Source organism: Salvelinus alpinus, chromosome 8 (genome assembly GCF_045679555.1).
Source record: "Salvelinus alpinus chromosome 8, SLU_Salpinus.1, whole genome shotgun sequence".
Taxonomy (NCBI): Eukaryota; Metazoa; Chordata; class Actinopteri; order Salmoniformes; family Salmonidae; genus Salvelinus; species Salvelinus alpinus.
This window is the reverse complement of record NC_092093.1, coordinates 227,586-244,539: the sequence shown is the minus strand read 5'-3', so window position 1 is coordinate 244,539 and position 16,954 is coordinate 227,586. Positions and strand designations below refer to the sequence as shown.

At 46.8% G+C, this 16,954-nt stretch overlaps 1 protein-coding gene across 5 annotated transcripts in view; it reads left to right on the top strand.

Annotated features, from left to right (window-relative positions):
• Window positions 1-16,954, top strand: part of mapre3b (microtubule-associated protein, RP/EB family, member 3b) — a 66,125-nt gene that overhangs the window by 18,972 nt on the left and 30,199 nt on the right. The window contains exon 1 of one of the 5 annotated variants that reach the window (XM_071412376.1): window positions 15,865-15,959. The exons of the other annotated variants lie outside the window; for them this stretch is intronic. The gene's annotated coding sequence lies outside the window, so the exon portion shown is untranslated. Of the gene's footprint in view, window positions 1-15,864; window positions 15,960-16,954 lie in introns of those variants that run through there. 5 annotated transcript variants of the gene reach the window in all.

Genomic DNA, 16,954 nt, shown 5'->3' with positions numbered 1-16,954 from the left:
GAGTGATGGAGGTAGATATGTATAGGGGGAAGGAGACAGGGATACTGGAGTGATGGAGGTAGATATGTATAGGGGGAAGGTGACAGGGATACTGGAGTGATGGAGGTAGATATGTATAGGGGGATGGAGACAGGGATACTGGAGTGATGGAGGTAGATATGTATAGGGGAAGGAGACAGGGATACTGGAGTGATGGAGGTAGATATGTAAAGGGGGAAGGGGACAGGGATACTGGAGTGATGGAGGTAGATATGTATAGGGGGAAGGTACCAGGGATACTGGAGTGATGGAGGTAGATATGTATAGGGGGAAGGAGACAGGGATACTGGAGTGATGGAGGTATATATGTATAGGGGGAAGGTGACAGGGATACTGGAGTGATGGAGGTAGATATGTATAGGGGGAAGGAGACAGGGATACTGGAGTGATGGAGGTAGATATATGTATAGGGGGAAGGTGACAGGGATACTGGAGTGATGGAGGTAGATATGTATAGGGGGAAGGAGACAGGGATACTGGAGTGATGGAGGTAGATATGTATAGGGGGAAGGTGACAGGGATACTGGAGTGATGGAGGTAGATATGTATAGGGGGAAGGTGACAGGGATACTGGAGTGATGGAGGTAGATATGTATAGGGGGAAGGTGACAGGGATACTGGAGTGATGGAGGTAGATATGTATAGGGGGAAGGAGACAGGGATACTGGAGCGATGGACATAGATATGTATAGGGGGAAGGAGACAGGGATACTGGAGTGATGGAGGTAGATATGTATAGGGGGAAGGAGACAGGGATACTGGAGTGATGGAGGTAGATATGTATAGGGGGAAGGGGACAGGGATACTGGAGTGATGGAGGTAGATATGTACAGGGGTAAGGGGACAGGGATACTGGAGTGATGGAGGTAGATATGTATAGGGGGAAGGAGACAGGGATACTGGAGTGATGGAGGTAGATATGTATAGGGGGAAGGAGACAGGGATACTGGAGTGATGGAGGTAGATATGTATAGGGGGAAGGAGACAGGGATACTGGAGTGATAGAGGTAGATATGTATAGGGGGAAGGGGACAGGGATACTGGAGTGATGGAGGTAGATATGTATAGGGGGAAGGAGACAGGGATACTGGAGTGATGGAGGTAGATATGTATAGTGATGGAGGTAGATATGTATAGGGGGAAGGAGACAGGGATACTGGAGTGATGGAGGTAGATATGTATAGTGATGGAGGTAGATATGTATAGGGGGAAGGAGACAGGGATACTGGAGTGATGGAGGTAGATATGTATAGTGATGGAGGTAGATATGTATAGGGGGAAGGAGACAGGGATACTGGAGTGATGGAGGTAGATATGTATAGGGGGAAGGGGACAGGGATACTGGAGTGATGGAGGTAGATATGTATAGGGGTAAGGGGACAGGGATACTGGAGTGATGGAGGTAGATATGTATAGGGGGAAGGAGACAGGGATACTGGAGTGATGGAGGTATATATGTATAGGGGGGAAGGAGACAGAGATACTGGAGTGATGGAGGTAGATATGTATAGTGATGGAGGTAGATATGTATAGGGGGAAGGTGACAGGGATACTGGAGTGATGAGGTAGATATGTATAGGGGGAAGGTGACAGGGATACTGGAGTGATGGAGGTAGATATGTATAGGGGGAAGGGGACAGGGATACTGGAGTGATGGAGGTAGATATGTATAGGGGGAAGGAGACAGGGATACTGGAGTGATGGAGGTAGATATGTATAGGGGGACGGTGACAGGGATACTGGAGTGATGGAGGTAGATATGTATAGGGGGATGGAGACAGGGATACTGGAGTGATGGAGGTAGATATGTATAGGGGGAAGGAGACAGGGATACTGGAGTGATGGAGGTAGATATGTATAGGGGGAAGGAGACAGGGATACTGGAGTGATGGAGGTAGATATGTATAGGGGGAAGGAGACAGGGATACTGGAGTGATGGAGGTAGATATGTATAGGGGGACGGTGACAGGGATACTGGAGTGATGGAGGTAGATATGTATAGGGGGATGGAGACAGGGATACTGGAGTGATGGAGGTAGATATGTATAGGGGGAAGGAGACAGGGATACTGGAGTGATGGAGGTAGATATGTATAGGGGGAAGGAGACAGGGATACTGGAGTGATGGAGGTAGATATGTATAGGGGGAAGGAGACAGGGATACTGGAGTGATGGAGGTAGATATGTATAGGGGGAAGGTGACAGGGATACTGGAGTGATGGAGGTAGATATGTATAGGGGGATGGAGACAGGGATACTGGAGTGATGGAGGTAGATATGTATAGGGGGAAGGAGACAGGGATACTGGAGTGATGGAGGTAGATATGTATAGGGGGAAGGGGACAGGGATACTGGAGTGATGGAGGTAGATATGTATAGGGGGAAGGTACCAGGGATACTGGAGTGATGGAGGTAGATATGTATAGGGGGAAGGAGACAGGGATACTGGAGTGATGGAGGTATATATGTATAGGGGGAAGGTGACAGGGATACTGGAGTGATGGAGGTAGATATGTATAGGGGGAAGGAGACAGGGATACTGGAGTGATGGAGGTAGATATATGTATAGGGGGAAGGTGACAGGGATACTGGAGTGATGGAGGTAGATATGTATAGGGGGAAGGAGACAGGGATACTGGAGTGATGGAGGTAGATATGTATAGGGGGAAGGTGACAGGGATACTGGAGTGATGGAGGTAGATATGTATAGGGGGAAGGTGACAGGGATACTGGAGTGATGGAGGTAGATATGTATAGGGGGAAGGTGACAGGGATACTGGAGTGATGGAGGTAGATATGTATAGGGGGAAGGAGACAGGGATACTGGAGCGATGGACATAGATATGTATAGGGGGAAGGAGACAGGGATACTGGAGTGATGGAGGTAGATATGTATAGGGGGAAGGAGACAGGGATACTGGAGTGATGGAGGTAGATATGTATAGGGGGAAGGGGACAGGGATACTGGAGTGATGGAGGTAGATATGTACAGGGGTAAGGGGACAGGGATACTGGAGTGATGGAGGTAGATATGTATAGGGGGAAGGAGACAGAGATACTGGAGTGATGGAGGTAGATATGTATAGGGGGAAGGAGACAGGGATACTGGAGTGATGGAGGTAGATATGTATAGGGGGAAGGAGACAGGGATACTGGAGTGATAGAGGTAGATATGTATAGTGGGAAGGGGACAGGGATACTGGAGTGATGGAGGTAGATACAGTGGGGAGAACAAGTATTTGATACACTGCCGATTTTGCAGGTTTTCCTACTTACAAAGCATGTAGAGGTCTGTAATTTTTATCATAGGTACACTTCAACTGTGAGAGACGGAATCTAAAACAAAAATCCAGAAAATCACATTGTATGATTTTTAAGTAATTCATTTGCATTTTATTGCATGACATAAGTATTTGATCACCTACCAACCAGTAAGAATTCCGGCTCTCACAGACCTGTTAGTTTTTCTTTAAGAAGCCCTCCTGTTCTCCACTCATTACCTGTATTAACTGCACCTGTTTGAACTCGTTACCTGTATAAAAGACACCTGTCCACACACTCAATCAAACAGACTCCAACCTCTCCACAATGGCCAAGACCAGAGAGCTGTGTAAGGACATCAGGGATAAAATTGTAGACCTGCACAAGGCTGGGATGGGCTACAGGACAATAGGCAAGCAGCTTGGTGAGAAGGCAACAACTGTTGGCGCAATTATTAGAAAATAGAAGAAAATAGAATAAGTTCAAGATGATGGTCAATCACCCTCGGTCTGGGGCTCCATGCAAGATCTCACCTCGTGGGGCATCAATGATCATGAGGAAGGTGAGGGATCAGCCCAGAACTACACGGCAGGACCTGGTCAATGACCTGAAGAGAGCTGGGACCACAGTCTCAAAGAAAACCATTAGTAACACACTACGCCGTCATGGATTAAAATCCTGCAGCGCACACAAGGTCCCCCTGCTCAAGCAGGCGCATGTCCAGGCCCGTCTGAAGTTTGCCAATGACCATCTGGATGATCCAGAGGAGGAATGGGAGAAGGTCATGTGGTCTGATGATTCAAAAATAGAGCTTTTTGGTCTAAACTCCACTCGCCGTGTTTGGAGGAAGAAGAAGGATGAGTACAACCCCAAGAACACCATCCCAACCGTGAAGCATGGAGGTGGAAACATCATTCTTTGGGGATGCTTTTCTGCAAAGGGGACAGGACGACTGCACCGTATTGAGGGGAGGATGGATGGGGCCATGTATTGCGAGATCTTAGCCAACAACCTCCTTCCCTCAGTAAGAGCATTGATGATGGGTCGTGGCTGGGTCTTCCAGCATGACAACGACCCGAAACACACAGCCAGGGCAACTAAGGAGTGGCTCCGTAAGAAGTATCTCAAGGTCCTGGAGTGGCCTAGCCAGTCTCCAGACCTGAACCCAATAGAAAATCTTTGGAGGGAGCTGAAAGTCCGTATTGCCCAGCGACAGCCCCGAAACCTGAAGGATCTGGAGAAGGTCTGTATGGAGGAGTGGGCCAAAATCCCTGCTGCAGTGTGTGCAAACCTGGTCAAGAACTACAGGAAACGTATGATCTCTGTAATTGCAAACAAAGGATTCTGTACCAAATATTAAGTTCTGCTTTTCTGATGTATCAAATACTTATGTCATGCAATAAAATGCTAATTAATTACTTAAAAATCATACAATGTGATTTTCGGGATTTTTGTTTTAGATTCCGTCTCTCACAGTTGAAGTGTACCTATGATAAAAATTACAGACCTCTACATGCTTTTTAAGTAGGAAAATCTGCAAAATCGGCAGTGTATCAAATACTTGTTCTCCCCACTGTATGTATAGGGGGAAGGAGACAGGGATACTGGAGTGATGGAGGTAGATATGTATAGTGATGGAGGTAGATATGTATAGGGGGAAGGAGACAGGGATACTGGAGTGATGGAGGTAGATATGTATAGTGATGGAGGTAGATATGTATAGGGGGAAGGAGACAGGGATACTGGAGTGATGGAGGTAGATATGTATAGTGATGGAGGTAGATATGTATAGGGGGAAGGGGACAGGGATACTGGAGTGATGGAGGTAGATATGTATAGGGGGAAGGAGACAGGGATACTGGAGTGATGGAGGTATATATGTATAGGGGGAAGGAGACAGAGATACTGGAGTGATGGAGGTAGATATGTATAGTGATGGAGGTAGATATGTATAGGGGGAAGGTGACAGGGATACTGGAGTGATGAGGTAGATATGTATAGGGGGAAGGTGACAGGGATACTGGAGTGATGGAGGTAGATATGTATAGGGGGAAGGGGACAGGGATACTGGAGTGATGGAGGTAGATATGTATAGGGGGAAGGAGACAGGGATACTGGAGTGATGGAGGTAGATATGTATAGGGGTAAGGGGACAGGGATACTGGAGTGATGGAGGTAGATATGTATAGGGGGAAGGAGACAGGGATACTGGAGTGATGGAGGTATATATGTATAGGGGGGAAGGAGACAGAGATACTGGAGTGATGGAGGTAGATATGTATAGTGATGGAGGTAGATATGTATAGGGGGAAGGTGACAGGGATACTGGAGTGATGAGGTAGATATGTATAGGGGGAAGGTGACAGGGATACTGGAGTGATGGAGGTAGATATGTATAGGGGGAAGGGGACAGGGATACTGGAGTGATGGAGGTAGATATGTATAGGGGGAAGGAGACAGGGATACTGGAGTGATGGAGGTAGATATGTATAGGGGGACGGTGACAGGGATACTGGAGTGATGGAGGTAGATATGTATAGGGGGATGGAGACAGGGATACTGGAGTGATGGAGGTAGATATGTATAGGGGGAAGGAGACAGGGATACTGGAGTGATGGAGGTAGATATGTATAGGGGGAAGGAGACAGGGATACTGGAGTGATGGAGGTAGATATGTATAGGGGGAAGGAGACAGGGATACTGGAGTGATGGAGGTAGATATGTATAGGGGGAAGGTGACAGGGATACTGGAGTGATGGAGGTAGATATGTATAGGGGGATGGAGACAGGGATACTGGAGTGATGGAGGTAGATATGTATAGGGGGAAGGAGACAGGGATACTGGAGTGATGGAGGTAGATATGTATAGGGGGAAGGGGACAGGGATACTGGAGTGATGGAGGTAGATATGTATAGGGGGAAGGTACCAGGGATACTGGAGTGATGGAGGTAGATATGTATAGGGGGAAGGAGACAGGGATACTGGAGTGATGGAGGTATATATGTATAGGGGGAAGGTGACAGGGATACTGGAGTGATGGAGGTAGATATGTATAGGGGGAAGGAGACAGGGATACTGGAGTGATGGAGGTAGATATATGTATAGGGGGAAGGTGACAGGGATACTGGAGTGATGGAGGTAGATATGTATAGGGGGAAGGAGACAGGGATACTGGAGTGATGGAGGTAGATATGTATAGGGGGAAGGTGACAGGGATACTGGAGTGATGGAGGTAGATATGTATAGGGGGAAGGTGACAGGGATACTGGAGTGATGGAGGTAGATATGTATAGGGGGAAGGTGACAGGGATACTGGAGTGATGGAGGTAGATATGTATAGGGGGAAGGAGACAGGGATACTGGAGCGATGGACATAGATATGTATAGGGGGAAGGAGACAGGGATACTGGAGTGATGGAGGTAGATATGTATAGGGGGAAGGAGACAGGGATACTGGAGTGATGGAGGTAGATATGTACAGGGGTAAGGGGACAGGGATACTGGAGTGATGGAGGTAGATATGTATAGGGGGAAGGAGACAGAGATACTGGAGTGATGGAGGTAGATATGTATAGGGGGAAGGAGACAGGGATACTGGAGTGATGGAGGTAGATATATGTATAGGGGGAAGGTGACAGGGATACTGGAGTGATGGAGGTAGATATGTATAGGGGGAAGGAGACAGGGATACTGGAGTGATGGAGGTAGATATGTATAGGGGGAAGGTGACAGGGATACTGGAGTGATGGAGGTAGATATGTATAGGGGGAAGGTGACAGGGATACTGGAGTGATGGAGGTAGATATGTATAGGGGGAAGGTGACAGGGATACTGGAGTGATGGAGGTAGATATGTATAGGGGGAAGGAGACAGGGATACTGGAGCGATGGACATAGATATGTATAGGGGGAAGGAGACAGGGATACTGGAGTGATGGAGGTAGATATGTATAGGGGGAAGGAGACAGGGATACTGGAGTGATGGAGGTAGATATGTATAGGGGGAAGGGGACAGGGATACTGGAGTGATGGAGGTAGATATGTACAGGGGTAAGGGGACAGGGATACTGGAGTGATGGAGGTAGATATGTATAGGGGGAAGGAGACAGAGATACTGGAGTGATGGAGGTAGATATGTATAGGGGGAAGGAGACAGGGATACTGGAGTGATGGAGGTAGATATGTATAGGGGGAAGGAGACAGGGATACTGGAGTGATAGAGGTAGATATGTATAGTGGGAAGGGGACAGGGATACTGGAGTGATGGAGGTAGATATGTATAGGGGGAAGGAGACAGGGATACTGGAGTGATGGAGGTAGATATGTATAGTGATGGAGGTAGATATGTATAGGGGGAAGGAGACAGGGATACTGGAGTGATGGAGGTAGATATGTATAGTGATGGAGGTAGATATGTATAGGGGGAAGGAGACAGGGATACTGGAGTGATGGAGGTAGATATGTATAGTGATGGAGGTAGATATGTATAGGGGGAAGGGGACAGGGATACTGGAGTGATGGAGGTAGATATGTATAGGGGGAAGGAGACAGGGATACTGGAGTGATGGAGGTATATATGTATAGGGGGAAGGAGACAGAGATACTGGAGTGATGGAGGTAGATATGTATAGTGATGGAGGTAGATATGTATAGGGGGAAGGTGACAGGGATACTGGAGTGATGAGGTAGATATGTATAGGGGGAAGGTGACAGGGATACTGGAGTGATGGAGGTAGATATGTATAGGGGGAAGGGGACAGGGATACTGGAGTGATGGAGGTAGATATGTATAGGGGGAAGGAGACAGGGATACTGGAGTGATGGAGGTAGATATGTATAGGGGTAAGGGGACAGGGATACTGGAGTGATGGAGGTAGATATGTATAGGGGGAAGGAGACAGGGATACTGGAGTGATGGAGGTATATATGTATAGGGGGGAAGGAGACAGAGATACTGGAGTGATGGAGGTAGATATGTATAGTGATGGAGGTAGATATGTATAGGGGGAAGGTGACAGGGATACTGGAGTGATGAGGTAGATATGTATAGGGGGAAGGGGACAGGGATACTGGAGTGATGGAGGTAGATATGTATAGGGGGAAGGAGACAGGGATACTGGAGTGATGGAGGTAGATATGTATAGGGGGACGGTGACAGGGATACTGGAGTGATGGAGGTAGATATGTATAGGGGGATGGAGACAGGGATACTGGAGTGATGGAGGTAGATATGTATAGGGGGAAGGAGACAGGGATACTGGAGTGATGGAGGTAGATATGTATAGGGGGAAGGAGACAGGGATACTGGAGTGATGGAGGTAGATATGTATAGGGGGAAGGAGACAGGGATACTGGAGTGATGGAGGTAGATATGTATAGGGGGAAGGTGACAGGGATACTGGAGTGATGGAGGTAGATATGTATAGGGGGATGGAGACAGGGATACTGGAGTGATGGAGGTAGATATGTATAGGGGGAAGGAGACAGGGATACTGGAGTGATGGAGGTAGATATGTATAGGGGGAAGGGGACAGGGATACTGGAGTGATGGAGGTAGATATGTATAGGGGGAAGGTACCAGGGATACTGGAGTGATGGAGGTAGATATGTATAGGGGGAAGGAGACAGGGATACTGGAGTGATGGAGGTATATATGTATAGGGGGAAGGTGACAGGGATACTGGAGTGATGGAGGTAGATATGTATAGGGGGAAGGAGACAGGGATACTGGAGTGATGGAGGTAGATATATGTATAGGGGGAAGGTGACAGGGATACTGGAGTGATGGAGGTAGATATGTATAGGGGGAAGGAGACAGGGATACTGGAGTGATGGAGGTAGATATGTATAGGGGGAAGGTGACAGGGATACTGGAGTGATGGAGGTAGATATGTATAGGGGGAAGGTGACAGGGATACTGGAGTGATGGAGGTAGATATGTATAGGGGGAAGGTGACAGGGATACTGGAGTGATGGAGGTAGATATGTATAGGGGGAAGGAGACAGGGATACTGGAGCGATGGACATAGATATGTATAGGGGGAAGGAGACAGGGATACTGGAGTGATGGAGGTAGATATGTATAGGGGGAAGGAGACAGGGATACTGGAGTGATGGAGGTAGATATGTATAGGGGGAAGGGGACAGGGATACTGGAGTGATGGAGGTAGATATGTACAGGGGTAAGGGGACAGGGATACTGGAGTGATGGAGGTAGATATGTATAGGGGGAAGGAGACAGAGATACTGGAGTGATGGAGGTAGATATGTATAGGGGGAAGGAGACAGGGATACTGGAGTGATGGAGGTAGATATGTATAGGGGGAAGGAGACAGGGATACTGGAGTGATAGAGGTAGATATGTATAGTGGGAAGGGGACAGGGATACTGGAGTGATGGAGGTAGATATGTATAGGGGGAAGGAGACAGGGATACTGGAGTGATGGAGGTAGATATGTATAGTGATGGAGGTAGATATGTATAGGGGGAAGGAGACAGGGATACTGGAGTGATGGAGGTAGATATGTATAGTGATGGAGGTAGATATGTATAGGGGGAAGGAGACAGGGATACTGGAGTGATGGAGGTAGATATGTATAGTGATGGAGGTAGATATGTATAGGGGGAAGGGGACAGGGATACTGGAGTGATGGAGGTAGATATGTATAGGGGGAAGGAGACAGGGATACTGGAGTGATGGAGGTATATATGTATAGGGGGAAGGAGACAGAGATACTGGAGTGATGGAGGTAGATATGTATAGTGATGGAGGTAGATATGTATAGGGGGAAGGTGACAGGGATACTGGAGTGATGAGGTAGATATGTATAGGGGGAAGGTGACAGGGATACTGGAGTGATGGAGGTAGATATGTATAGGGGGAAGGGGACAGGGATACTGGAGTGATGGAGGTAGATATGTATAGGGGGAAGGAGACAGGGATACTGGAGTGATGGAGGTAGATATGTATAGGGGGAAGGAGACAGGGATACTGGAGTGATGGAGGTAGATATGTATAGGGGGATGGAGACAGGGATACTGGAGTGATGGAGGTAGATATGTATAGGGGGAAGGAGACAGGGATACTGGAGTGATGGAGGTAGATATGTATAGGGGGAAGGGGACAGGGATACTGGAGTGATGGAGGTAGATATGTATAGGGGGAAGGTGACAGGGATACTGGAGTGATGGAGGTAGATATGTATAGGGGGAAGGAGACAGGGATACTGGAGTGATGGAGGTATATATGTATAGGGGGAAGGTGACAGGGATACTGGAGTGATGGAGGTAGATATGTATAGGGGGAAGGAGACAGGGATACTGGAGTGATGGAGGTAGATATATGTATAGGGGGAAGGTGACAGGGATACTGGAGTGATGGAGGTAGATATGTATAGGGGGAAGGAGACAGGGATACTGGAGTGATGGAGGTAGATATGTATAGGGGGAAGGTGACAGGGATACTGGAGTGATGGAGGTAGATATGTATAGGGGGAAGGAGACAGGGTTACTGGAGTGATGGAGGTAGATATGTATAGGGGGAAGGTGACAGGGATACTGGAGTGATGGAGGTAGATATGTATAGGGGGAAGGTGACAGGGATACTGGAGTGATGGAGGTAGATATGTACAGGGGTAAGGGGACAGGGATACTGGAGTGATGGAGGTAGATATGTATAGGGGGAAGGAGACAGAGATACTGGAGTGATGGAGGTAGATATGTATAGGGGGAAGGAGACAGGGATACTGGAGTGATGGAGGTAGATATGTATAGGGGGAAGGAGACAGGGATACTGGAGTGATAGAGGTAGATATGTATAGGGGGAAGGGGACAGGGATACTGGAGTGATGGAGGTAGATATGTATAGGGGGAAGGAGACAGGGATACTGGAGTGATGGAGGTAGATATGTATAGTGATGGAGGTAGATATGTATAGGGGGAAGGAGACAGGGATACTGGAGTGATGGAGGTAGATATGTATAGGGGGAAGGAGACAGGGATACTGGAGTGATGGAGGTAGATATGTATAGTGATGGAGGTAGATATGTATAGGGGGAAGGAGACAAAGATACTGGAGTGATGGAGGTAGATATGTATAGGGGGAAGGGGACAGGGATACTGGAGTGATGGAGGTAGATATGTATAGGGGGAAGGAGACAGGGATACTGGAGTGATGGAGGTATATATGTATAGGGGGAAGGAGACAGAGATACTGGAGTGATGGAGGTAGATATGTATAGTGATGGAGGTAGATATGTATAGGGGTAAGGAGACAGGGATACTGGAGTGATGGAGGTAGATATGTATAGGGGGAAGGAGACAGGGATACTGGAGTGATGGAGGTAGATATGTATAGGGGGAAGGTGACAGGGATACTGGAGTGATGGAGGTAGATATGTATAGGGGGAAGGAGACAGAGATACTGGAGTGATGGAGGTAGATATGTATAGGGGGAAGGAGACAGGGATACTGGAGTGATGGAATAGATGCAGTGCATTCGGGAAGTATTCAGACCCCTTGATATTTTTCACATTTTGTTACATTACAACCTTATTTTAAAATGGATAAGACCCTTCTCCCCCGATTGGTCAGTTTGGCCGGGCAGCTATCTTTAGGAAGAGTCTTGGTTTTTAAGAATGATGGAGGCCACTGTGTTCTTGGGGAACTTCAGTGCTGCAGAAATGTTTTGGTACCCTTCTCCAGATTGCAAACATTTCTAAAAACCTGTTTTTGCCTTGTCATTTTGGGGTATTGTGATGTCATTATGGGGTATTGTGATGCCATTATGGGGTATTGTGATGTCATTATGGGGTATTGTGATGCCATTATGGGGTATTGTGATGCCATTATGGGGTATTGTGATGTCATTTTGGGGTATTGTGATGTCATTATGGGGTATTGTGATGTCATTATGGGGTATTGTGATGCCATTATGGGGTATTGTGATGCCATTATGGGGTATTGTGATGCCATTATGGGGTATTGTGATGCCATTATGGGGTATTTTGATGTCATTATGGGGTATTGTGATGCCATTATGGGGTATTGTGATGCCATTATGGGGTATTGTGATGCCATTATGGGGTATTGTGATGCCATTATGGGGTATTGTGATGCCATTATGGGGTATTGTGATGCCATTATGGGGTATTGTGATGCCATTATGGGGTATTGTGATGTCATTATGGGGTAATGTGATGCCATTATGGGGTATTGTGATGCCATTATGGGGTATTGTGATGCCATTATGGGGTATTGTGATGCCATTATGGGGTATTGTGATGCCATTATGGGGTATTGTGATGCCATTATGGGGTATTGTGATGTCATTATGGGGTATTGTGATGCCATTATGGGGTATTGTGATGCCATTATGGGGTATTGTGATGCCATTATGGGGTATTGTGATGCCATTATGGGGTATTGTGATGTCATTATGGGGTATTGTGATGCCATTATGGGGTATTGTGATGTCATTATGGGGTAATGTGATGCCATTATGGGGTATTGTGATGCCATTATGGGGTATTGTGATGCCATTATGGGGTATTGTGATGCCATTATGGGGTATTGTGATGCCATTATGGGGTATTGTGATGCCATTATGGGGTATTGTGATGCCATTATGGGGTATTGTGATGCCATTATGGGGTATTGTGATGCCATTATGGGGTATTGTGATGTCATTATGGGGTATTGTGATGCCATTATGGGGTATTGTGATGCCATTATGGGGTATTGTGATGTCATTATGGGGTATTGTGATGCCATTATGGGGTATTGTGATGCCATTATGGGGTATTGTGATGCCATTATGGGGTATTGTGATGTCATTATGGGGTATTGTGATGCCATTATGGGGTATTGTGATGCCATTATGGGGTATTGTGATGCCATTATGGGGTATTGTGATGCCATTATGGGGTATTGTGATGCCATTATGGGGTATTGTGATGCCATTATGGGGTATTGTGATGCCATTATGGGGTATTGTGATGTCATTATGGGGTATTGTGATGCCATTATGGGGTATTGTGATGTCATTATGGGGTATTGTGATGCCATTATGGGGTATTGTGATGCCATTATGGGGTATTGTGATGTCATTATGGGGTATTGTGATATCATTATGGGGTATTGTGATGTCATTATGGGGTATTGTGATGCCATTATGGGGTATTGTGATGCCATTATGGGGTATTGTGATGCCATTATGGGGTATTGTGATGCCATTATGGGGTATTGTGATGCCATTATGGGGTATTGTGATGTCATTATGGGGTATTGTGATGCCATTATGGGGTATTGTGATGCCATTATGGGGTATTGTGATGTCATTATGGGGTATTGTGATGCCATTATGGGGTATTGTGATGCCATTATGGGGTATTGTGATGCCATTATGGGGTATTGTGTGTAGATTGATGAGGAACATTTCCAATTTAATCAATTTTAGAATAAAGCTGTAACGTAACAAAATGTGGAAAAAGTCAGGGGGTCTGAGGACTTTCCGAATGCACTGTACACAAAATACCCCATAATGACATCAAAATACCCCATAATGACGAAGTGCAAACAGATTTTTAGAAATGTTTGCTAATTTATAAAAAATTCTAAACAGAAATACCTTATTTACATAAATATTCAGACCCTTTGCTATGAGGCTCGAAATTGAGCTCAGGTGCATCCTGTTTCCATTGATCATCCTTAAGATGTTTTTACAACTTGGTTGGAGTCCACCTGTGGTAAATTCAATTGATTGGACATGATTTGGAAAGGCACACACCTGTCAATATAAGGTCCCACAGTTGACAGTGCATGTCAGAGCAAAAACCAAGCCATGAGGTCGAAAGGAAGTGTCCGTAGAGCTCCAAGACAGGATTGTGTCGAGGCACAGATCTGGGGAAGGGAACCAATAAATGTTTGCAGCATTGAAGGTCCCCAAGAACACAGTGGCCTCCATCATTCTTAAATGGAAGAAGTTTGGAGCCACCAAGACTCTTCCTAGAGCTGGCTGCCCGCCATACTGATCAATCGGGGGAGAAGGGCCTTGATCAGGGAGGTGACCAAGAATCCGATGGTCACTCTGACAGAGCTCCAGAGTTCCTCTGGAGATGGGAGAACCTTCCAGAAGGACAACCATCTCTGCAGCACTCCACCAATCAGGCCTTTATGGTAAAAAGGCACATGACAGCCTGCTTGGAGTTTGCCAAAAGGCACCTAAAGGACTCTGACCATGAAAAACAAGATTCTCTGGTCTGATGAAACCAAGATTGAACTATTTGGCCTGAATGCCAAGCATCATGTCTGGAGGAAACCTGGCACTACCCCTACGGTGAAGCATGTTGGTGGCAGCATCATGCTGTGGGGATGTTTTTCAGCAGCAGGGACTGGGAGACTAGTCAGGATCTAGGGAAAGATGAACAGAGCAAAGTACAGAGATCCTTGATGAAAACCTGCTCCAGAGCACTCAGGACCTGGGACTGGGACTAAGGTTTACCTTACAACAGGACAAAGATCCTAAACACACAGCCAAGACAACACAAGAGTGGCTTCGAGACATGTCTTTAAATGTCCTTGAGTTGCCCAGCCAGAGCCCGAACTTGAACCCGATCGAACATCTCTGGAGAAACATGAAAATATCTGTGCACCAAAGCTCCCCATCCAACCTGACAGAACTTGAGAGGATCTGCAGAGAAGAATTGGAGAAACTCCACAAATACAGGCGTGCCAAGCTTGTAGCCCCAAACCCCAAATAGCAAGCAATACAGATGTAGAAGCACGTGATGCAGCCAGTCAAGGTGCTCAGTGGTACAGATGTAGAACCTTTTCAGGATTTGAGGGCCCATGCCAAACCTTTTCAACCTCTTCACGACTGTGCGCATGTGTGGACCATTTAAAGTTCTTAGTGATTTGGACACCGAGGAACTTGAAGCTCTCAACCACCCCCCATTTCCTGTAGTCCATGATCAGCTCCTTGTATTTAATTGAATAAGAAGTTGTTGTTCCAGCCCCACACTGCCAGGACACTGACCTCCTCCATCTAGTCTCATTGTTGCCGGTGATCAGGTCTACCACCATCCTGTCGTCAGCAAACTTGATGGTGTTGGAGTCGTGCCTGGCCACACAATCATGGGTGAACAGGAGTACAGGAGGGGACCAAGCATGCACCCCTTAGGAGCCCCCGTGTTGAGGAGCCCCCGTCAGGATGTCCAGGATCCAGTTGCAGAAGGAGTTGTTCAGTCCCAGGGTCCTTAGCTTAGTGATAAGCTTTGAGGGTACTATGGTGTTGAACTCTGAGATGTAGTCAATGAATAGCATTCTCACATAGGTGTTCCTTTTGTCCAGGTGGGAAAGGGCAGTGTGGAATGCTATAGAGAATGCATCATCTGTGGATCTGTTGGGACGGTATGCGAATTTTTGTGGGTCCAGGGTGTCTGGGATGATGTGAGCCATAACCAGTCTTTCAAAGCACTTCATGGCTACAGACGTGAGTGCTACGGGTCTGTAGTCATTTAGGCAGGTTACCTTTGTGTTCTTGGGCACAGGGACTATGGTGGTCTGCTTGAAACATGTTGGTATTACAGACTGGGTCCGAGAGAGATTGAAAATGTCAGTGAAGACACCTGCCAGCTGGTCAGCGCATGAAAATGCGTCCTGGTAATCCTTCTGGCATTTAATCCTTGTAAATGTTAACCTGTTTAAAGGGCTTACTCACATTAGCTGCGGATCACACAGTCGTCCGTAACAGCTGGTGCTCTAATGCATGGTTCATTTTTTGCTTGCCTCGAAGCATAGAAGGCATTTAGCTGGGTCACCTATTTAGACTGAGAAGTGCAACCCTAACATTCTGACTGGAGGCATCACTGATCTACCTCTCTATAGACTGACTGGAGGTATCACTGATCTACCTCTCTATAGACTGACTGGAGGTATCACTGATCTACCTCTCTATAGACTGACTGGAGGTATCACTGATCTACCTCTCTATAGACTGACTGGAGGCATCACTGATCTACCTCTCTATAGACTGACTGGAGGTATCACTGATCTACCTCTCTATAGACTGACTGGAGGCATCACTGATCTACCTCTCTATAGACTGACTGGAGGCATCACTGATCTACCTCTCTATAGACTGACTGGAGGCATCACTGATCTACCTCTCTATAGACTGACTGGAGGTATCACTGATCTACCTCTCTATAGACTGACTGGAGGCATCACTGATCTACCTCTCTATAGACTGACTGGAGGTATCACTGATCTACCTCTCTATAGACTGACTGGAGGTATCACTGATCTACCTCTCTATAGACTGACTGGAGGTATCACTGATCTACCTCTCTATAGACTGACTGGAGGCATCACTGATCTACCTCTCTATAGACTGACTGGAGGTATCACTGATCTACCTCTCTATAGACTGACTGGAGGCATCACTGATCTACCTCTCTATAGACTGACTGGGGGCATCACTGATCTACCTCTCTATAGACTGACTGGAGGCATCACTGATCTACCTCTCTATAGACTGACTGGAGGTATCACTGATCTACCTCTCTATAGACTGACTGGAGGCATCACTGATCTACCTCTCTATAGACTGACTGGAGGCATCACTGATCTACCTGTCTATAGACTGACTGGAGGTA